Genomic DNA, 22,825 nt, shown 5'->3' on the forward strand with positions numbered 1-22,825 from the left:
AGGCAGCATGGAGAGATTCTGTATGGGACAAACCAACCGAAACGAGTACTGTGTGACGTGCTACCCGGCAAGTATTCACCGAGGTAGCCGGCTAGCACAGTCGGTAGAGCGTCAGACTCTTAACCCCAGGGTCGTGGGTTCGAGCCACACGCTGGGCAGAACGGAATTTTGTTCCGCTGCAGACGTAAATTACCGTTTTTCTGATTAACGAGATGTAATGGAAATAGCAACTTTAAACTTTGCCTACGTCTCTGTCAGTCGCAAGGATACTGTAATTGAAGGTGAAGGTGATTTTGTAGACATGTGTGAAAGACATGTTCTGAAATGCAAGTGTTGTTGTTTGGAGAGCACATCGGTTACGTGTCAGATGTGTAGCTAAGCAGTAATGGGTCGCCATAGCTGCAAATATTAGCCGGTAATATGAAGTGTTGTCTGCTGAAGTCTGATTATGCAGACGACCGTAAGGGCGAAGTACCCAAGAATACCGCTAGGACGCGCCTCTTTAGCTCAGTGGTAGAGCATTGCTCTAATAAACCAGGCGTCGTTAGTTCCATCCTCACAGGAGAAAGCGGAATTTTGGAAATCAGTTGCGCGTTGTGGCCGTATAGCAAACAGTATCTGTGATGACGAACAATTAGCGACAGACGTTTTTTTAAGAATTACTCTCCGATGTGATTAAGGCGAATGGCGCAGATAAAGCATTTGCCAAAGCGGTACAGCATAAGGTGGGACGAGGCAGTCTGAATTACATTTTATAGATGTATTTCTCACATATCTCAGAGCCTGTCGTCGTCGTCGTCGTCGTCGTCGTCGTCGTCGTCGTCGTCGTCGTCGTCGTCGTCGCCGTCGCCGTCGCCGTCGCCGTCGCCGCCGCCGCTTCTGCAGAAGTAGCAAATGGCCATCGTAGCAAATGCGGCGAGGGACGCCCTGCCTTCGATTCCGAATGAACAAAGTGTGTGGTCTTGTTTCTCAGTCTACATTTGGTCGGTCTCGTAAGAGGTTGAATGTAACGAATGGGTGGGAAAGAGCAAGGGGCAGCGGCCGTGTAGAACGACAACACAAATCCTCAGGGGTGTGAGCGTTTCGATATGAGTCGTATACATGTTATAGTTGGTCGTCAGTGACCGTGTGGATTAAAGGATAAGGCGTCGGACTTCGCATTTGAATGTTGCTGTTGACCATTATTTGCTTAGAGTTGCTCCTGAGCTTGAAACACACCCAAGAAGACCGGTGTTAACTAGCGAAATGGTCGGCCCAATGCCGACACCGCGAGTTTTGACTGGCACTTGCACATCTAAAACAACGTCGGAAAGTAACTCGTTCGGCTTTTGAGTCACATAAAGTATGTGTGTTAATTTTGACGCCATTAGCTCTGCTTGTTGTCATGCAATTTCTTTACCTCTCAGAAATTATTATGACATAAAAGTAAAGTACGTGACGAGTGTGACGTTAGGAAAACATTAGGCAGCATGGAGAGATTCTGTATGGGACCACCCAACCCAAACGATTACTGTGTGACGTGCTACCCGGGAGGTATTCACCGAGGTAGCTGGCTAGCTCAGACGGTAGAGCGTCAGACTCTTAGTCCCAGGGTCGTGCGTTCGAGCCACACGCTGGGCGGAACGGAATTTTGTTCCGCTGCAGACGTAAATTACCGTTTTTCTGATTAACGAGATGTAATGGAAATAGCAACTTTAAACTTTGCCTACGTCTCTGTCAGTCGCAAGGAAACTGTATTTGAAGGTGAAGGTGATTTTGTAGACATGTGTGAAAGACATGTTCTGAAATGCAAGTGTTGTTGTTTGGAGAGCACATCGGTTACGTGTCAGATGTGTAGCTAAGCAGTAATGGGTCGCCATAGCTGCAAATATTAGCCGGTAATATGAAGTGTTGTCAGCTGAAGTATGATTATGCAGACGACCGTAAGGGCGAAGTACCCAAGAATACCGCTAGGACGCGCCTCTTTAGCTCAGTGGTCGTTCCGCTTGAGACGCGACAGCGATCGGTCGTGCTGTGTATTCGATCCGCCGTTACCCTCGGGTTGTGAATATTTACCTTCTGTGTGTGACGTTTCTTTGTCTTCTGTTTTTCGTTGTTTCTTTGCCTTAGTGTTTGTTTTGTGTCTTGCGTTGTATTGCGGCTTTTGCCGCATTAATTGTTATGGCTTCCCGTTTGTTTCCGCGGAAATGTACTCTCAGTTTTCAGTTTAACAAGGCTACCAGGAATGTCCAACCGACATCGTTGGAAATTCACGAATGGATTGTGGACACGATTGGCATTACATCGGACCAGGTACATACGGCGTATTTTGATACAGAATTATACTGCTTTTTTGTGAAATTGTTGAACCCGGTTTTGCTGGATAAGATATTACTTAAACATGGTGAGCAAATGTCGTTCCGTCATAGGGATGGTTCTGTTAGCAGTGTTACTGTCTCAAATGCAGAAATTACGTATACCACAGTTCGGGTTTATAATTTACCTCCTGAAGTTGACAACAGCTATCTTAAGGAAGCTTTGCTTGGTTATGGTACTGTTCGGTCAATTCGAAATGAACGTTGGTCTGCACAACATAAGCTGCAATGTTATAATGGTGTCAGATCAGTTGAAATGCATATTAAGTCTAATATACCGTCCCATCTGATTGTATGTGGTTATCGTGTACATCTTACTTATGAGGGGCAGCTTGGTACATGTTTCCTATGTAATGAACATGGTCATGTTCGAGCTAATTGCCCTAAGCGGGTATTTGTGCTTAAAAATGGCCTAGCACAGCGCCGCAAATTAACGGTTGCCGATCTTGTGCCAGCAGCTTCCTCCACTGTTTCCTATCTGCCTCCTGCAGTAGCTTCTTCACAACAGGTGTCACCCTCCCCTGATGCAGGTTTTCCTCCGCTACCCACTCGCCCAGACGTATCGGCTGCTCCTATACCGATTCCGTCTGTTTCCAACAACAAACGCCGTCGTGCTAGTGATACCGGTAGCACTGATGACGAAGCTGCTGTTTCGCAGCCGGTTTGCGAATCTGATGAGAGAATTCCAGAATCTCCCATGCCTGTTTCAGAATCTGTTCCCGCTGTCTCTCCTGCTTTGCCTGATGACGTCAAACTTGCTGCCATGCCGTCGGCGCAAGAGCCACAACATTCGGTCGAGGTGTTGTTGACATCCCCACCGCCACAGGCATCACAACATGTTGACGACACTTCGGTGGAGACGGCTGTTTGTCGGAACACTTCTCCTAGAACTGCGCGCTCCGCATCAGCAGACTCCAAACCTATCGTACCACCTCCTACACTTCCAATACCTACACATTCTGAAACCGGTGCCGATGTTCCTGATGCAGTTTTCCCCTTGATGGCTCCTCCTTCTGACTCCTCTCGCCCTGCTAATCCTTCGGACGCTTTGGTTGACGTGCCTGATCTCGAACCCCCCACTCCGCCTGCTCTTGAATCTGGTGTGCATCAGATACGTCGTCGGGTGAAAGTGCCCCCCAATCTCCACGCGGTGCGGAAGAAACATAAGCATGCGAAGGACGACTCTGATTCCGTTGATTCTGGACAATCACCCTCTGCCATGTCTGATGTTGATATGGATGTAGTTGCTTCTAGTGTGGTGTAATTTGGGTTCATTTCTCATTTTTTGGTTGATGTTGCAGGCGTACACGTTTATTACCTTAAATATAAATGGCATTCAATCTGCTCTGAAGTTAGCGTCTCTGCAGCAGTTTATTTATGACTCTGCAGCTGATATTGTTTTCCTGCAGGAAGTCTCCGTTGCACACCTGTTTGTTCCTGGTTTTCGCACTATTATAAATTTTGCACCTGAGTTTTCTGCAGGTACTGCTTTCCTAATTCGTGACGGTATCCCCGTTACCGAAATTGAGCTTTTAGACTCGGGACGGGGCATTGGTTGTCGGTAATTTGACACGACCTTGGTTAACATTTACGCCCCCTCTGGTTCTAGCAAGCGGCAGGAAAGGTCTCGTTTTTATAAAGAGGATCTGATTTACCTTTTACGAAAAAATCCTGCGACCTTGATATTGGGGGGCGATTTTAATAGTGTGTTACAAGCTAAAGACCAATCCCCTCATTTTAATTATTGTTTCGAGCTACATTCTCTTGTACGTCAATTACGACTACGCGATGCGTGGGAGGTTAAACACCCCACTTTAGTTAAATTTACATTTTTTACTGCCACCTCAAGTAGTCGACTTGACCGATTGTATATTTCTGATCCCCTTAGTGTTTCTGTTTTAGATGTAGATGTTATTCCAGCCAGTTTTACGGATCATTGTGCCCTTGCTGTTATAATTAATTTGGAGCGTCAACCTCTTAAACTTTATAGGCCGCTGTGGAAATTAAATGTCTCCTTGCTCGATGACCCTGACATCGAACCTCTAATACAGACGGCGTGGGACTTTTGTTTACGTTCTCTGCGATACTATCCGTCTAAGCTTCATTGGTGGATCCACTGTGTGAAGCCAAAACTACGTCGCACTTTAATGTCCTACAGTTATAATAGAGCGCGAGATCTGAAACTGACTTTTGAATATTACTATTCGGTGCTTCGCGAACTTTATGATAATTCTACAGTGACATGTGCCCACCTTTCTGAGATTCGGAAAATTAAGGCCAAGCTACTTAGTATTAAGCGGCTTCAGATGGAAGGATTGAAGATTAAATCTAAACCACCGTCCACGTTAGCACATGAAATGACTTCTATGTACCATCTGTTTCGTCACCACAAGAACCGTCGACGTGTATTGATTGACGGCCTTATGGCAGCTGATGGTCGCCGGCTTACCTTACAGAATCAAATAACCCATGAACTTACCTGCTACTATGAGACGTTATATACTGCGGCTGATTCTGATCCGATTGATGTTGACGAGATTTTAACTGATATCCCATCAGTTTTAACAGAGGACCATAATGCAAAATTTTTAGCTCCTTTTACTGCAGACGAAATTTCAGCTTTCATTGCTTGTTCAGCATCTCACAAATCTCCTGGTCCTGATGGCCTACCTAAGGAGTTACCCCTGCGGGTTTGGGGGTACGAATAGGGCCGCGGTATTCCTGCCTGTCGTAAGAGGCGACTAAAAGGAGTCTTCAAAGTTTCGGCCTTATGTGATGGTCCCCACTTGGGTTTGACCTGCCATTTTCAAAATTTCCGTTGTTAGTGCGTGCCATTTGGGGAAGGACGCCTTACGTGGTGTTTTTCTATTGGTCCATCGTGCACCTCCATATTGCATGCTATCTATTGTCGTGTGGAGGGATTTACACCCCATGTCTTCTGGGTTGCCTCCTCGTCTTGTGCGCAATCCCCTTCTTAGCGCCCACGGCAATTGTGGACCCTTTCAACACCTAAAATCCAGCACGGTAGCCAGTCCGTTGTGGTGGGGTCGTCATGTACCCTCTTGGTGGTAGCCCCCTGACCACGCAGGGATCGCACTACAGATGCCAGAGCTGTTTCCTCCCCATGCATGCCAAGGAGTATGTGCCCATCTTGTCTGGGGCACGGGGACTCCGGGCAATGGGATATCGGCCAGGTACCCGTTGCTTTGGCTGGGTGGCGCCCTTGGGGAGAGCCCTCGTTCGGAGTAGGTGGCATCTGGGCGGATGTGGCGCAATGAAGCGCAATAAATCTCAGCAAGCTGGTGGTCGCACTGCCACCAGCGTCTCTAAGCGAGGCAAAATTGAATTCGATGCTGCACAATATGATCCTCAGTCGTTCCCCTCGTTGGCTGCGCCATGGGAGGGACGCAGATCTAGTGCCAAGCAGGAGCCTTATGTACCACAATACCTTGTCTGCAGCAGAAGTGATGGTGACTCCTTTCTTTCGACAAAGCCTATGTTTTTTGTGGAACACCTGGAGGATAAGTTTGGGGAAGTGGCGGGTTTGTCTAAAATGAGGAATGGGTCCATCCTCCTCAAGACGGCCTCCCCAGCCCAGTCACGGGCGTTGCTCTTGTGTGATAAGCTGGGAGACGTCCCTGTTACCGTCACTCCCCACAGTAGCTTAAATATGGTCCAGGGGATTATTTACCATCGCGACCTCTTGTTACAGTCCGATGACGAGCTGAGAGCTGACTTGGAACGACGTGGTGTGCATTTTGTCCGTCGTGTGCACAGAGGACCCAAGACCAACAGGGTGGCCACCGGTGCCTTTATCTTGGCCTTCGAGGGTGCTGTATTGCCTGAGAAGGTCAAGGTAATGGTTTACCGTTGTGACGTCAAGCCATACGTCCCTCCCCCGATGCGGTGCTTCCAGTGCTGGAAGTTTGGGCATATGTCCTCCCGTTGCCCATCCAGTGCCACATGTCGAGATTGCGGACGCCCCTCCCATCCCGATTCTCCATGTGCGCCTCCGCCTGTCTGTGTCAACTGTGGGGAACACCACTCTCCATGCTCGCCGGACTGCCCCCTTCTTCATAAGGAGCGGAAGATTATGGAATTTAAGACCCTGGACCGGCTTACTTATCGCGAGGCAAAACTGAAATTTGAAAGGTTGCATCCTGTCCCTCTTCAAACTTCTTATGCTGCAGCTACGTTATCGTCGCCCTCGCGGGCGGCAGTTGTCGCCTCCTCTGTGCCGCCTTCAGTTGGCCCTCGGGGCCGTCCACCTCTGTCTGCCCCCCTTGTGTCTGGGGGCAAGCCTTCCTCTGTTGCCCCCTTAGCAGTTGGGGGCAAACCCCCTTCTGTCACTCCCCCCGCACATGCTTCAGGAGTGACATCTGCTCCAAAACCAGGGGGCTCGATACCTCCCCCTCCCCCTCCCCCTTCTCTGCCGGCGTCGTCTCTGCCGGCTCCTCTCTCGCGGACGGGGTCCCTCGGGGCCCTCCCTTCTTCCGGTTCTTCTGCTACCCCGCCGGATGTCAGCCAGTGGCTGAAGGTTCATCCACCTGCTGGTCGTAGGGCTTCTGCGTCGTCGTCAGCCTCCGACGCTCCTTTAGAGAAACTCTCCCAGCCCTCTAAGCCAAAGGACAGACGCGAGAAGAAGGACCGGAACGTGTCCAAGAAGAAGGACGCTCCGGCAGTTTCAGTACCGCCTGCTGTCAATAGCTCTGGCTCTGGGGATGCGGTGGAGATCCTCGCCTCTGCCGCGGATCTCGCCCTCACGGAACCCTCGGGGACCTCTCCTATGGACACAGCTGACTCTCGCTCGGTGGCGGCCGTTGACTCTGCGGCGCCGTCTGTCTGTTAGTGGACTTAACGCCCTCCCAGTCCCTTCCTGCTTCCATTCTCCAGTGGAATTGCGGCGGTTATTTCCGCCACCTGCCTGAGCTCCGGATGCTTTTGAGTGTTTCCCCTGTTCTGTGCATTGCTCTTCAGGAAACTTGGTTTCCAGCAATGCGGACCCCTGCCCTTCGCGGTTATCGGGGATACTATAAGAACCGCGCTGACTGTCAACGAGCTTCAGGTGGAGTTTGCCTCTTTGTTCACCACTCTGTCTGTAGCTCACCAGTACCCCTTCTGACGCCTTTAGAGGCAGTCGCTGTCAGGATTGAGCTCTCGCCGGCTATTACTGTTTGCTCTGTTTACATTCCTCCGTATGGGCAACTCCCCCGACATGTCTTGGCTGTGCTGCTGGCTCAACTCCCGCCGCCATTGCTGCTTCTGGGCGATTTCAATGCCCACAACCCTCTATGGGGTGGGACTGTCTCCGATGACCGTGGTCGCGCTGTGGAGCATGTGTTGGCTCAGCTCGACCTTAGCCTCTTGAACACCGGTGCTCCCACGCATTTCAGTGTGGCCCATGGCACGTTCTCGGCCATTGATCTCTCTCTTTGCAGCCCCGGACTTCTCCCATCCCTTCACTGGAGAGTGCATCCTGACCTGTGTGGTAGTGACCATTTTCCCATCTATTTGTCACTGCCCCAGTGTCATTCTTCTGGGCGCCTGCCCCGCTGGGCTCTCAACAGGGCTGACTGGCCGGCTTTTACTTCCGCTGCCACCATTACTTCTCTCCCACAGGGTGACATTGACGAGGTGGTCCGTGTCTTGACCTCGTCAATTATTTCTGCGGCCGAGATTGCCATCCCTCGCTCTTCTGGACTCCCTCGGAGGAAGTCTGTCCCCTGGTGGTCGCCGGAGATTGCTGAGGCTATTCGCGACCGTAGGCGGGCTCTCCAGCGTCATAAGCGGCACCCGTCTCTGGAGACCCTCATCGCCTTTAAGAAGCTCCGTGCCTTGGCCCGTCGTCTTATTGCACGGCGTAAGCAGGAATCCTGGGAGAGGTACATTTCATCCTTGGGCTCCCGTGTCTCCCCGTCGCTCGTGTGGTCCCGCATCCGGCGGATTTATGGATACCAGACCCCTATGGGTGTCCCTGGAATCTCCCTGGACGGCGCTGTCTGCACGGACGCCGCCACCATTGCTGACCACCTTGCCACGCACTTTGCTACGAGCTCTGCGACTGCAACTTACCCTCCTGCCTTTCGCTCTCTAAAGGAGCGCGCCGAGCGGACGCCGTTATCGTTCCACACACGTCGTTCTGAAAAATACTATGCTCCTTTCAGCGAGAGGGAATTCCTCGCTGCCCTCGCCAATTGCCCTGATACAGCGCCAGGACCGGACTGCATCCACGCGCAGATGCTGAAGCATCTCTCCAGGGACTGCCAGAGCCACATCCTCACCATCTTTAACCGCATTTGGAGCGAGGGCGTGTTCCCGTCGCAATGGCGAGAGGGTGTTATCGTTCCCATCTTGAAGCCCGGTGCGGACCCTCTGGCGGTGGACGGCTATCGCCCCATTACACTAACCAACGTTTTGTGCAAATTGCTCGAACGTATGGTGGGGCGGCGTTTGTGTTGGGTCCTTGAGTCGCGCGGTCTCCTCGCTCCATCCCAGGGTGGCTTCCGTCAGGGCCGGTCTGCTGCGGACAATTTGGTGCGGCTGGAATCTGCTATCCGTACGGCCTTTTCCCGCCGTCAGCATCTCGTTGCTGTATTTTTTGATCTGCGGAAGGCATATGACACAACATGGAGGCATCACATCCTTGCTACGTTGCGCGAGTGGGGTCTTCGTGGTCAGCTTCCAGCTTTTCTTCAAAACTTTTTATTGCGCCGCTCTTTCCGGGTGCAAGTCGGTGCCGCCTCTAGTTCATCTTATATACAGGAAAATGGGGTCCCGCAGGGCTCGGTATTGAGCGTTTCCTTATTTCTAGTGGCCATTAATGGTCTGGCTGCAGCTGTGGGGTCGTCGGTGTCTCCTTCTTTGTATGCCGACGACTTCTGCATCTCATTTAGCTCAACGACTACGGGAGTCGCCGAACGCAGGCTGCAAGCAGCCGTTCGCAAGGCGGCATCATGGGCTCTGACTCATGGATTTCAGTTCTCTGCGGCCAAGACTCGAGTTATGCACTTCTGCAGGCGTCGGACGGTCCACCCTCATCCGGAACTTTACCTCGACGGTCACCTACTTGAAGTGGTGGACACTAGCCGCTTCTTAGGACTCGTCTTTGATGCCCGGCTCACATGGGTTCCTCATATTACTCAGCTGAAGCAAAAGTGCTGGCAGCACCTCAACGCCCTCCGCTGCCTGAGCCATGCGTCTTGGGGTGCAGATCGTAGCACGCTGTTGCGATTATACAGAGCCCTTGTGCAGTCCAGGCTTGATTATGGGAGCCTGGCCTATGGGTCTGCATCGCCCTCAGTGTTGACGTTGTTGGACCCCATACACCACTGTGGGGTTCGGCTTGCAACTGGTGCTTTCCGTACGAGCCCCGTGGATAGTCTGCTGGTGGAGGCCGGGGTTCCCCCGCTGCGGATTCGCCGCCACCGACTGCTCGCCGACTATGCTGTCCATGTGCATTGCTCACCGGGCCATCCCAATCATCGCCTGCTTTTCCCTGCCAGGGTCCTCCCTCTGCCCGACCGGCGACCTAGGTCTGGGCTTTCCATTGCTGTCCGTGCCCAGTCCCTGCTGTCGGAACTGGGGTCGTTCCCTCTTCTGCCGCCCTTCCGGGCCTGTGCACCCACGCCTCCCTGGTGTATGACCCGTCCGTCCGTCCGCCTGGACTTGGCACGGGAACCCAAGGACTCGGTTCCGCATGTGGCCCTCCGTCACCGTTTTCTTGCGCTCGTCGCCTCGTTTTCAGGCTGTGAGCCTGTCTACACTGATGGTTCCCTGGTGGATGGTCGTCCTGCCTACGCTTTTGCCCACGCTGCCCATGTTGAACAGCGCTCCTTGCCGGCTGGCTGCAGTATTTTTACTGCAGAGCTGGTGGCCATATTGCGCGCTCTTGAGCATATGCGTTCCTGCTCAGGTACGTCCATCGTCATCTGCAGTGACTCCCTGAGCAGCCTCCAGGCTATCGACCGCTGCTATACCTCTTGTCCTCTGGTATCCTTTATTCAGGAGTCTGTTTTTGCCATTACCCGCTCTGGTCGTTCGGTGGTCTTTGTTTGGACGCCAGGTCACGTTGGCATCCCGGGGAATGAACGTGTCGACAGGCTGGCCAAAGGGGCGGTCGACGCCCCCACTTTGGCGATCGGCCTCCCGGCTCGTGATTTGCAGCTGGCGTTGCGCCGTAAGGTGCTTCAGATGTGGCGTGACGAGTGGCGTAGCCTGACTTCTCCGAATAAACTGCGGGCTGTCAAGGAGACGACCGATGTGTGGCAGTCCTCCCTGCGGGCTTCTCGCAGGGACTCTGTCATCCTGTGTCGGCTCCGCATCGGCCATACCTACCTGACGCACGGACATCTTCTGCGTCAGGAGGATCCCCCCCTGTGTCAGTGTGGGTCCCGGTTGACGGTCGCCCACATTTTGTTGGAGTGTCCCCGCCTGCGCATCCTCCGGCAGACTTTTAATCTCCCGGGCACGTTGCCTTTGGTTTTATGCGACGATGCCTCCATGGCTGACGACGTTTTAAATTTTATCCGTGGTAGTCCTTTTTATGGTTCCATTTAGGGGGGACCTGTCCCTTTCCCTTTCTGTGTATCTTGTCCTCGAGTGTCTCATTGGTTCCAGATTTTAATGTGTGTATTCGGATGGTTGACTCTTTCCCAATTTTTGTACCCATGGTGAGTCAACCAGTCTCCGACCCTCTTATTTTCTTCCGTTTCTTTCTGTCCAGTGTTCGTCTGTACTCTTCTTGTCTCTAGTGTTCGCTGACACATTGGTGTTCTTTCAGTGACTGGGGGGAGGGGCGTCTCCTCCCCCCTTGGGGTTTTACCTGTTCCGTAAATTTTGTTTCGCTGGTTTTTTGGAATGGGGGACTGATGACCTTAGCTGTTTAGTCCCCCTTAAACATCCCAACAACAACAACAACAACCTAAGGAGTTTTTTGTTCGCTTTTGGCCTATTGTAGGGCCTGTTTTTACGGATATTGTGAATGAAATCTTGAATGGTGGCACAATTCCAGCCGATTTCAAGAGAGGTACGGTTGTCCTGATACCTAAATCTGCTGGTTTGAAGACAGCTAGTGACTTTCGTCCTTTAACCCTATTAAATTTTGACTATAAGACGGCCGCTAGGGCTGTTAATGCACGTCTATCCCTCTTGCTTACACCTGTGATACCTCCTTGTCAAAGCTGCTTTCCAGGGCGCTCCATATTGACGTCTCTGGCGGGGTATCGTGATGTCGTGTCGATTGTCGCTGTCACCAATATTTCCTGTGCGCTTTTATTTGTTGATTTTAGTAAGGCCTATGATCGTGTGTCCCATTCGTTTTTAGAGCTTCTGCTGCGCCGGCTCGGTTTTAATGAACAGGCGCTGCTGGTACTTAAGAATATGACGACTGGCATTTCTGCTAAGATTGACGTTAATGGCCAGCTGACAAAGGTCATTGATATTCAACGTGGCTTCCCGCAAGGTAGTCCTTTATCCATGACCCTTTATTCTCTCTCCCTTCAACCAGTCCTTACACGTCTCAACCCGACACTTCGTGGTCTTACGATCTCTGGGGTTACCCAGACGGCAACAGCTTATGCTGATGATTTGGTTGTTTTGCTTCGTTCCACCGCAGAAGTGCCGCAGTTGAAAATGGAACTCGATAAATTTTCTGCGGCCTCAGGTTCTCGTATCAATCCCCGTAAAAGCAAGCTCCTGAATTTGCGGGGCTTTGAACGTGTGGTTGTTCCGTGGGTTACAGCTGTTGAACACCATACACATTTAGGTATCTATCTTGAACGTTGTCCTCTTCGGATGTCTGCAAAAAATTGGCAAGTGGCCATTTCCAAGGTAATTTTTAATTTACGTTGTGATGTTCTTACGAAGCCGCGTCTTGAGGGCGGCTTGTCGTTCACCGATGTCCGTGTCAAGGCTGCTGCCCTTTATGTTAAGCGAACCCTCCATCTTTTATTATCTGAGTCCCCGACTGTTACTTCGCGATTATTCCATGTCGTTCGTCCTGCGAGCTTGTCACCGCCCATTAACGTTGGGCCTCTAAATGCGAAGCTACGGCACGTTCGGGACTTCTACATTGAGATTAGTTACCTAGATCTCCACTTACAACGTCGTCCTGTTATTACTACGCTAACCCTGCTTGACAAATGGCGACGGTCTTCTTCTTCCAACCCGATTGTTTTGCATTATCCCAGTTTTAATTGGCGTAACATATGGACGAATATTAGCTTACCCGTTCATTCAGCAACTGTTGCCTCCCTATGGTATAAGGTAGTTAATCAGCTGATTCCTACGAACGAACGCCTTCATCGTATAGGTTTATGTGTCTCTCCGCTTTGTCAAACGTGTGGTTGTGTTGATACACTCCAACACCGATTTACCTGCGCTGACCGTCATCGCATGTGGCACTGGCTGCGCCGACAATTGGCTTTACTCACCAGGAGCTCCGAATCGGCATTTAAGACTGATATTCTCTGCTGGCCGGACAAGGTTTTTTATCCCCGGACCAAGAACAACACCGTTATGTGGCTTCTTGGCCGTTACATTTTTGCAGTAGTTGATGATCATGGTATTACCGATTTCATTTCGTTTACTGGTTACATGCTTCATGAGTACTGGACGCAAAAGTCTTTCCCACACCTTAAGAGGGACTTTGCGAATGTGCTTACTATTGTTTTCGAAAAGCAGGGAGTTGGTTAAGTTTCCATTTCTACTGATCGCTCCTGCGCCTGAATCATTAATGGAACCGGTATAGGGGCATACTGAGCTAACTTCATGACAGGGAAAAAAAAAGAAAAAAAAAGTGGTAGAGCATTGCTCTAATAAACCAGGCGTCGTAAGTTCCAACCTCACAGGAGAAAGCTGAATTTTGGAAATCAGTTGCGCGTCGTGGCCGTATAGCAAACAGTATCTGTGATGACGAACAATTAGCGCCAGGCGTTTTTTTAAGAATTACTCTCAGATGTGATTAAGGCGAATGGCGCAGATAAAGAATTTGCCAAAGCGGTACAGCATAAGGTGGGACGAGGCAGTCTGAATTACATTTTATAGATGTATTTCTCACATATCTCAGAGCCTGTCGTCGTCGTCGTCGTCGTCGTCGTCGTCGTCGCCGCCGCTTCTGCAGTAGTAGCAAATGGCCATCGTAGCAAATGCGGCGAGGGACGCCCTGCCTTCGATTCCGAATGCACAACGTGTGTGGTCTTGTTTCTCAGTCTACATTTGGTCGGTCTCGTAAGAGGTTGAATGTAACGAATGGGTGGGAAAGAGCAAGGGGCAGCGGCTGTGTAGAACGAAAACACAAATCCTCAGGGGTGTGAGCGTTTCGATATGAGTCGTATACATGTTATAGTTGGTCGTCAGTGACTGTGTGGCCTAATGGATAAGGCGTCGGACTTCGGATCTGAAGTTTACAGGTTCGAATGATGTCACGCTCGTCTTTTTCCAGTTCTGAAAAAGAAACATGCCGTTTTAATGTAGCAATTGAGCAGTACGAAACCGTCTGAATGTTGCTGTTGACCATTTTTTACTTGGAGTTGCTCCTGAGCTTGAAACACACACAACAAGACCGGTGTTAACTAGCGAAATGGTCGGCACAGTGCCGACACCGCGAGTTTTGACTGGCACTTGCACATCCAAAACAACGTCGGAAAGTAACTCGTTCGCCTTTTGAGTCACATAAAGTATGTGTGTTACTTTTGACGCCACTACTCTGCATGTTGTCATGCAATTTCTTTACCTCTCACAAATGATTATGACATAAAAGTGAAGTACGTGACGAGTGTGACGTTAGGAAAACATTAGGCAGCATGGAGAGATTCTGTATGGGACCACCCAACCCAAACGAGTTCTGTGTGACGTGCTACCCGGCAGGTATTCACCGAGGTAGCCGGCTAGCTCAGTCAGTAGAGCGTCAGACTGTTAATCCTAGGGTCGTGGGTTCGAGCCACACGCTGGGGGGAATTGAATCATGTTCCGCTGCAGATGTAAATTACCGTTTTTCTGATTAACGAGATGTAATGGAAAAAGCAACTTTAAACTTTGCCTACGTCTCTGTCAGTCGCAAGGAAACTGTATTTGAAGGTGAAGGTGATTTTGTAGACATGTGTGAAAGACATGTTCTGAAATGCAAGTGTTGTTGTTTGGAGAGCACATCGGTTACGTGTCAGATGTGTAGCTAAGCAGTAATGGGTCGCCATAGCTGCAAATATTAGCCGGTAATATGAAGTGTTGTCAGCTGAAGTCTGATTATGGAGACGACCGTAAGGGCGAAGTACCCAAGAGAACCGCTAGGACGCGTCTCTTTAGCTCAGTGGTAGAGCACAGCTCTAATAAACCAGGCGTCGTAAGTTCCATCCTCACTGGAGGAAACTGAATTTTGGAAATCAGTTGCGCGTTGTGGCCGTATAGCAAACTGTATCTGTGATGACGAACAATTAGCGCCAGGCGTTTTTTTAAGAATTACTCTCAGATGTGATTAAGGCGAATGGCGCAGATAAAGCATTTGCCAAAGCGGTACCGCACAAGGTGGGACGAGGCAGTCTGATGTATATTTTATAGATGTATTTCTCACAAATCTGAGAGCCTGTCGTCGTCGTCGTCGTTGTCGTCGTCGCCGCCGCCGCCGCCACTTCTGCAGAAGTAGCAAATGGCCATCGTAGCAAATGCGGCGAGGGACGCACTGCCTTCGATTCCGAATGCACAATGTGTGTGGTCTTGTTTCTCAGTCTACATTTGGTCGGTCTCGTAAGAGGTTGAATGTAACGAATGGGTGGGAAAGAGCAAGTGCCAGCGGCTGTGTAGAACGAAAACACAAATCCTTAGGGGTATGAGCGTTTCGATATGTGTCGTATACATGTTTTAGTTATTCGTCAGTGACCGTGTGGCCTAATGGATAAGGCTTCGGACTTCGGATCTGAAGATTACAGGTTCAAATGATGTCACGCTCGTGTTTTTCCAGTTCTGAAAAAGAAACATACCGTTTTAATGTAGCAATTGAGCAGTACGAAACCGTCTGAATGTTGCTGTTGACAAATTTTTGCTTGGAGTTGCTCCTGAGCTTGAAACACACACAAGAAGACCGGTGTTAACTAGCGAAATGGTCGGCACAGTGCCGACACCGCGAGTTTTGACTGGCACTTGCACATCTAAAACAACGTCGGAAAGTAAGTCTTTCGGCTTTTGAGTCACATAAAGTATGTGTGTTAATTTTGACGCCACTAGCTCTGCATGTTGTCATGCAATTTCTTTACCTCTCACAAATGATTATGACATAAAAGTGAAGTACGTGACGAGTGTGACGTTAGGAAAATATTAGGCAGCATGGAGAGATTCTGTATGGGACCACCCAACCCAAACGATTACTGTGTATTCAGCGAGGTAGCCTGCTAGCTCAGTCGGTAGAGCGTCAGACTCTTAATCCCGGGGTCGTGGGTTCGAGCCACACGCTGGACGGAACGCAATTTTGTTCCGCTGCAGATGTAAATTACCGTTTTTCAGATTAACGAGATGTAATGGAAATAGCAACTTTAAACTTTGCCTACGTCTCTGTCAGTCGCAAGGAAACTGTATTTGAAGGTGAAGGTGATTTAATAGACATGTGTGAAAGACATGTTCTGAAATGCAAGTGTTGTTGTTTGGAGAGCACATCGGTTACGTGTCAGATGTGTAGCTAAGCAGTAATGGGTCGCCATAGCTGCAAATATTAGCCGGTAATATGAAGTGTTGTCAGCTGAAGTCTGATTATGGAGACGACCGTAAGGGCGAAGTACCAAAGAGAACGGCTAGGACGCGCCTCTTTAGCTCAGTGGTAGAGCACTGGTCTAATAAACCAGGCGTCGTAAGTTCCATCCTCACAGGAGAAAGCTGAATTTTGGAAATCAGTTGCGCGTTGTGGCCGTATAGCAAACAGTATCTGTGATGAACAATTAGCGACAGGCGTTTTTTTAAGAATTACTCTCAGATGTGATTAAGGCGAATGGCGTAGATAAAGCATTTGCCAAAGCGGTACAGCATAAGGAGGGACGAGGCAGTCTGAATTACATTTTATAGATGTATTTCTTACATATCTCAGAGCCTCTCGCGGTCGTCGTCGTCGTCGTCGTCGTCTTAGTCGTCGTCGCCGCCGCCGCTTCTGCAGAAGTAGCAAATGGCCATCGTAGCAAATGCGGCGAGGGACGCCCTGCCTTCGATTCCGAATGCACAAAGTGTGTGGTCTTGTTTCTCAGTCTACATTTGGTCGGTCTCGTAAGAGGTTGAATGTAAGGAATGGGTGGGAAAGTGCAAGGGGCAGCGGCTGTGTAGAACGAAAACACAAATCCTCAGGGGTGTGAGTGTTTCGAGGTGAGTCGTATACATGTTATAGTTGGTCGTCAGTGTCCGTGTGGCCTAATGGATAAGGCGTCGGACTTCGGATCTGAAGATTACAGGTTCGAATGATGTCACGCTCGTGTTTTTCCAGTTCTGAAAAAGAAACATACCGTTTTAATGTAGCAATTGAGCAGTACGAAAACGGCTGAATGTTGCTGTTGACCATTATTTGCTTGGAGTTGCTCCAAAGCTTGAAACACACACAGAAGACCGGTGTTAACTAGCGAAATGGTCGGCACAGTGCCGACACCGCGAGTTTTGACTGGCACTTGAACATCTAAAACAACGTCGGAAAGTAACTCGTTCGGCTTTTCAGTCACATAAAGTATGTGTGTTAATTTTGACGCCACTAGCTCTGCATGTTGTCATGCAATTTCTTTACCTCTCACAAATGATTATGACATAAAAGTGAAGTACGTGACGAGTGTGACGTTAGGAAAACATTAGGCAGCATGGAGAGATTCTGTATGGGACCACCCAACCCAAACGATTACTGTGTGACATGCTACCCGGCAGGTATTCATCGAGGTAGCCTGCTAGCTCAGTCGGTACAGCGACAGACTCGGAATCCCAGGGTCGTGGGTTCGAGCCACACGCTGGGCGGAACGGAATTTTGTTCCGCTGCAGATGTATATTACCGTTTTTCTGATTAACGAGATGTAATGGAAAAAGCAACTTTAAACTTTGCCTACGTCTCTGTCAGTCGCAAGGAAACTGTATTTGAAGGTGAAGGTGATTTTGTAGACATGTGTGAAAGACATGTTCTGAAATGCAAGTGTTGTTGTTTGGAGAGCACATCGGTTACGTGTCAGATGTGTAGCTAAGCAGTAATGGGTCGCCATAGCTGCAAATATTAGCCGGTAATATGAAGTGTTGTCAGCTGAAGTCTGATTATGGAGACGACCGTAAGGGCGAAGTACCCAAGAGAACCGCTAGGACGCGTCTCTTTAGCTCAGTGGTAGAGCACTGCTCTAATAAACCAGGCGTCGTAAGTTCAATCCTCACAGGAGAAAGCTGAATTTTGGAAATCAGTTGCGCGTTGTGGCCGTATAGCAAACAGTATCTGTGATGACGAACAATTAGCGACAGGCGTTTTTTTAAGAATTACTCTCAGATGTGATTAAGGCGAATGGCGCAGATAAAGCATTTACCAAAGCGGTACAGCATAAGGTGGGACGAGGCAGTCTGAATTACATTTTATAGATGTATTTCTCACATATCTCAGAGCCTCTCGCGGTCGTCGTCGTCGGCGCCGACGCCGCCGCTTCTACAGAAGTAGCAAACGGCCATCGTAGCAAATCCGGCGAGGGACGCCCTGCCTTCGATTCCGAATGCACAAAGTGTGTGGTCTTGTTTCTCAGTCTACATTTGGTCGGTCTCGTAAGAGGTTGAATGTAACGAATGGGTGGGAAAGAGCAAGGGGCAGCGGCTGTGTAGAACAAAAACACAAATCCTCAGGCGTGTGAGTGTTTCGAGATGAGTCGTATACATGTTATAGTTGGTCGTCAGTGACCGTGTGGCCTAATGGATAAGGCGTCGGACTTCGGATCTGAAGATTACAGGTTCGAATGATGTCACGCTCGTGTTTTTCCAGTTCTGAAAAAGAAACATACCGTTTTAATGTAGCAATTGAGCAGTACGAAACCGTCTGAATGTTGCTGTTGACCATTATTTGCTTGGAGTTGCTCCTGAGCTTGAAACACCCACAGAAGACCGGTGTTAACTAGCGAAATGGTCGGCACAGTGCCGACACCGCGACTTTTGACTGGCACTTGCACATCTAAAACAAAGTCGGAAAGTAACTCGTTCGGCTTTTGAGTCACATAAAGTATGTGTGTTAATTTTGACGCCACTAGCTCTGCATGTTGTCATGCAATTTCTTTACCTCTCAGAAATGATTATGACATAAAAGTGAAGTACGTGACGAGTGTGACGTTAGGAAAACATTAGGCAGCATGGAGAGATTCTGTATGGGACCACCCAACCCAAACGATTACTGTGTGACGTGCTACCCGGCAGGTATTCACCGAGGTAGCCGGCAAGCTCAGTCGGTAGAGCGTCAGACTCTTAATCGCGGGGTCGTGGGTTCGAGCCACACGCTGGGCGGAACGGAATTTTGTTCCGCTGCAGATGTAAATTACCGTTTTTCTGATTAACGAGATGTAATGGAAATAGCAACTTTAAACTTAGCTTACGTCTCTGTCAGTCGCAAGGAAACTGTATTTGAAGGTGAAGGTGATTTTGTAGACATGTGTGAAAGACATGTTCTGAAATGCAAGTGTTGTTGTTTGGAGAGCACATCGGTTACGTGTCAGATGTGTAGCTAAGCAGTAATGGGTCGCCATAGCTGCAAATATTAGCCGGTAATATGAAGTGTTGTCAGCTGAAGTCTGATTATGGAGACGACCGTAAGGGCGAAGTACCCAAGAGAACCGCTAGGACGCGCATCTTTAGCTCAGTGGATGCCAGCACGGTAGCTCAGCGTGTTCGGTCAGAGGGTTAGCTGCCCTCTGTAATAAAAAAACTGAGTTAATCGATCAACAACGAACATAATCGGATGTCTCGCGACGTCCGCACCGAACAAATACAACGAACGAAAACGATCAAAATGAGACATAAATAAAATATTAAAAAAAAAAAGTGGTAGAGCACTGCTCTAATGAACCAGGCGTCGTAAGTTCCATCCTCACAGGAGAAAGCTGAATTTTGGAAATCAGTTGCGCGTTGTGGCCGTATAGCAAACAGTATCTGTGATGACGAACAATTAGCGACAGGCGTTTTTTTAAGAATTACTCTCAGATGTGATTAAGCCGAATGGCGCAGATAAAGCATTTGCCAAAGCGGTACAGCATAAGGAGGGACGAGGCAGTCTGAATTACATTTTATAGATGCATTTCTTACATATCTCAGAGCCTCTCGCGGTCGTCGTCGTCGTCGTCCTCGTCGTAGTTGTCGTCGCCGCCGCCGCTTCTGCAGAAGTAGCAAATGGCCATCGTAGCAAATGCGGCGAGGGACGCCCTGCCTTCGATTCCGAATGCACAAAGTGTGTGGTCTTGTTTCTCAGCCTACATTTGGTCGGTCTCGTAAGAGGTTGAATGTAAGGAATGGGTGGGAAAGAGCAAGCGCCAGCGGCTGTGTAGAACGAAAACACAAATCCTCAGGGGTGTGAGCGTTTCGATAAGAGTCGTATACATGTTGTAGTTGGTCGTCAGTGACCGTGAGGCCTAATGGATAAGGCGTCGGACTTCGGATCTGAAGATTACAGGTTCGAATGATGTCACGCTCGTGTTTTTCCAGTTCTGAAAAAGAAACATACCGTTTTAATGTAGCAATTGAGCAGTACGAAACCGTCTGAATGTTGCTGTTGACCATTTTTTGCTTGGAGTTGCTCCTGAGCTTGAAACACACACAACAAGACCGGTGTTAACTAGCGAAATGGTCGGCACAGTGCCGACACCGCGAGATTTGACTGGCACTTGCACATCTAAAACAACGTCGGAAAGTAACTCGTTCGGCTTTTGATTCACATAAAATATGTGTGTTAATTTTGACGCCACTAGCTCTGCATGTTGTCATGCAATTTCTTTACCTCTCAGAAATGATTATGACATAAATGTGAAGTACGTGACGAGTGTGACGTTAGGAAAACATTAGGCAGCATGGAGAGATTCTGTATGGGACCACCCAACCCAAACGAGTTCTGTGTGACGTGCTACCCGGCAGGTATTCACCGAAGTAGCCGGCTAGCTCAGTCGGTAGAGCGTCAGACTCTTAATCCCAGGGTCGTGGGTTCGAGCCACACGCTGGGCGGAACGGAATTTTGTTCTGCTGCAGATGTATATTACCGTTTTTCTGATTAACGAGATGTAATGGAAAAAGCAACTTTAAACTTTGCCTACGTCTCTGTCAGTCGCAAGGAAACTGTATTTGAAGGTGAAGGTGATTTTGTAGACATGTGTGAAAGACATGTTCTGGAATGTAAGTGTTGTTGTTTGGAGAGCACATCGGTTACGTGTCAGATGTGTAGCTAAGCAGTAATGGGTCGCCATAGCTGCAAATATTAGCCGGTAATATGAAGTGTTGACAGCTGAAGTCTGATTATGGAGACGACCGTAAGGGCGAAGTACCCAAGAGAACCGCTAGGACGCGCCTCTTTAGCTCAGTGGATGCCGGCACGGTAGCTCAGCGTGTTCGGTCAGAGGGTTAGCTGCCCTCTGTAATAAAAAAACTGAGTTAATCGATCAACAACGAACATAAACGGATGTCTCGCGACGTCCGCACCGAACAAATACAACGAACGAAAACGATCAAAATGAGACATAAATAAAATATTAAAAAAATAAAAGTTGTAGAGCACTGCTCTAATAAACCAGGCGTCGTAAGTTCCATCCTCACAGGAGAAAGATGAATTTTGGAAATCAGTTGCGCGTTGTGGCCGTATAGCAAACAGTATCTGTGATGACGAACAATTAGCGACAGGCGTTTTTTTAAGAATTACTCTCAGATGTGATTAAGGCGAATGGCGCAGATAAAGCATTTGCCAAAGCGGTACAGCACAAGGTGGGACAAGGCAGTCTGAATTACATTTAATAGATGTATTTCTCACATATCTCAGAGCCTCTCGTGGTCGTCGTCGTCGTCGTCGTCGTCGCCGCCGCCGCACCTTCAGAAGTAGCAAATGGCCATCATAACAAATACGGCGAGAGACGCCCTGCCTTCGATTCCGAATGCTCAAAGTGTGTGGTCTTGTTTCTCAGTCTAAATTTGGTCGGTCTCGTAAGAGGTTGAATGTAACGAATGGGTGGGAAAGAGCAAGGGGCAGCGGCTGTGTAGAACGAAAACACAAATCCTCAGGGGTGTGAGCGTTTCGAGATGAGTCATATACATGTTATAGTTGGTCGTCAATGACCGTGTGTCCCAATGGATAAGGCGTCGGACTTCGGATCTGAAGATTACAGGTTCGAATGATGTCACACTCGTGTTGTTCCAGTTCTGAGAAGGAAACATACCGTTTTAATGTAGCAATTGAGCAGTACGAAACTGTCTGAATGTTGCTTTTGACCATTTTTTGCTTGGAGTTGCTCCTGAGCTTGAAACACACACAACAAGACCGGTGTTAACTAGCGAAGTGGTCGGCAGAGTGCCGACACCGCGAGTTTTGACTGGCACTTGCACATCTAAAACAACGTCGGAAAGTAACTCGTTCGGCTTTTGAGTCACATAAAGTATGTGTGCTAATTTTGACGCCACTAGCTCTGCATGTTGTCATGCAATTTCTTTACCTCTCAGAAATGATTATGACATTAAAGTGAAGTACGTGACGAGTGTGACGTTAGGAGAACATTAGGCAGCATGGAGAGATTCTGTATGGGACCACCCAACCCAAACAAGTACTGTGTGACGTGCTACCCGGCAGGTACTCACCGCGGTAGCCGGCTAGCTCAGTCGGTAGAGCGTCAGACTCTTAATCTCAAGATCGTGGGTTCGAGCCACACGCTGGGCGGAACGGAATTTTGTTCCGCTGCAGATGGAAATTACTGTTTTTCTGATTAACAAGATGTAATGGAAATAGCAACTTTAAACTTTGCCTACGTCTCTGTCAGTCGCAAGGAAACTTGCAAATTTTAGCCGGTAATATGTAGTGTTGTCAGCTGAAGTCTGATTATGCAGACGACCGTAAGGGCGAAGTACCCAAGAGTACCGCTATGACGCGCCTCTTTAGCTCAGTGGTCGAGCACTGGTCTAATGAACCACGCGTCGTAAGTTACATCCTCACAGGAGAAAGCTGAATTTTGGAAATCAGTTGCGCGTTGTGGCCGTATAGCAAACAGTATCTGTGATGACGAACAATTAGCGACAGACGTTTTTTTAAGAATTACTCTTCGATGTGATTAAGGCGAATGGCGCAGATAAAGCATTTGCCAAAGCGGTACAGCACAAGGTGGGACGAGGCAGTCTGAATTACATTTAATAGATGTATTTCTCACATATCTCAGAGCCTCTCGCGGTCGTCGTCGTCACCGCCGCCGCCGCTTCTGCAGAAGTAGCAAATGGCCATCGTAGCAAATGCGGCGAGGGACGCCCTGCCTTCGATTCCGAATGCACAAAGT

General features: G+C 49.1%; 1 non-coding gene across 1 annotated transcript; it reads left to right on the forward strand.

Annotated features, from left to right (window-relative positions):
- Positions 1–22,145: 22,145 nt before the first annotated feature.
- Positions 22,146–22,218, forward strand: Trnak-cuu (transfer RNA lysine (anticodon CUU)). Its single transcript has one exon. It is a non-coding gene; the product is annotated as a tRNA-Lys (tRNA).
- Positions 22,219–22,825: the final 607 nt, after the last annotated feature.

This window comes from Schistocerca gregaria, chromosome 3 (assembly GCF_023897955.1).
Source record: "Schistocerca gregaria isolate iqSchGreg1 chromosome 3, iqSchGreg1.2, whole genome shotgun sequence".
In the NCBI taxonomy this organism is placed as follows: domain Eukaryota; kingdom Metazoa; phylum Arthropoda; class Insecta; order Orthoptera; family Acrididae; genus Schistocerca; species Schistocerca gregaria.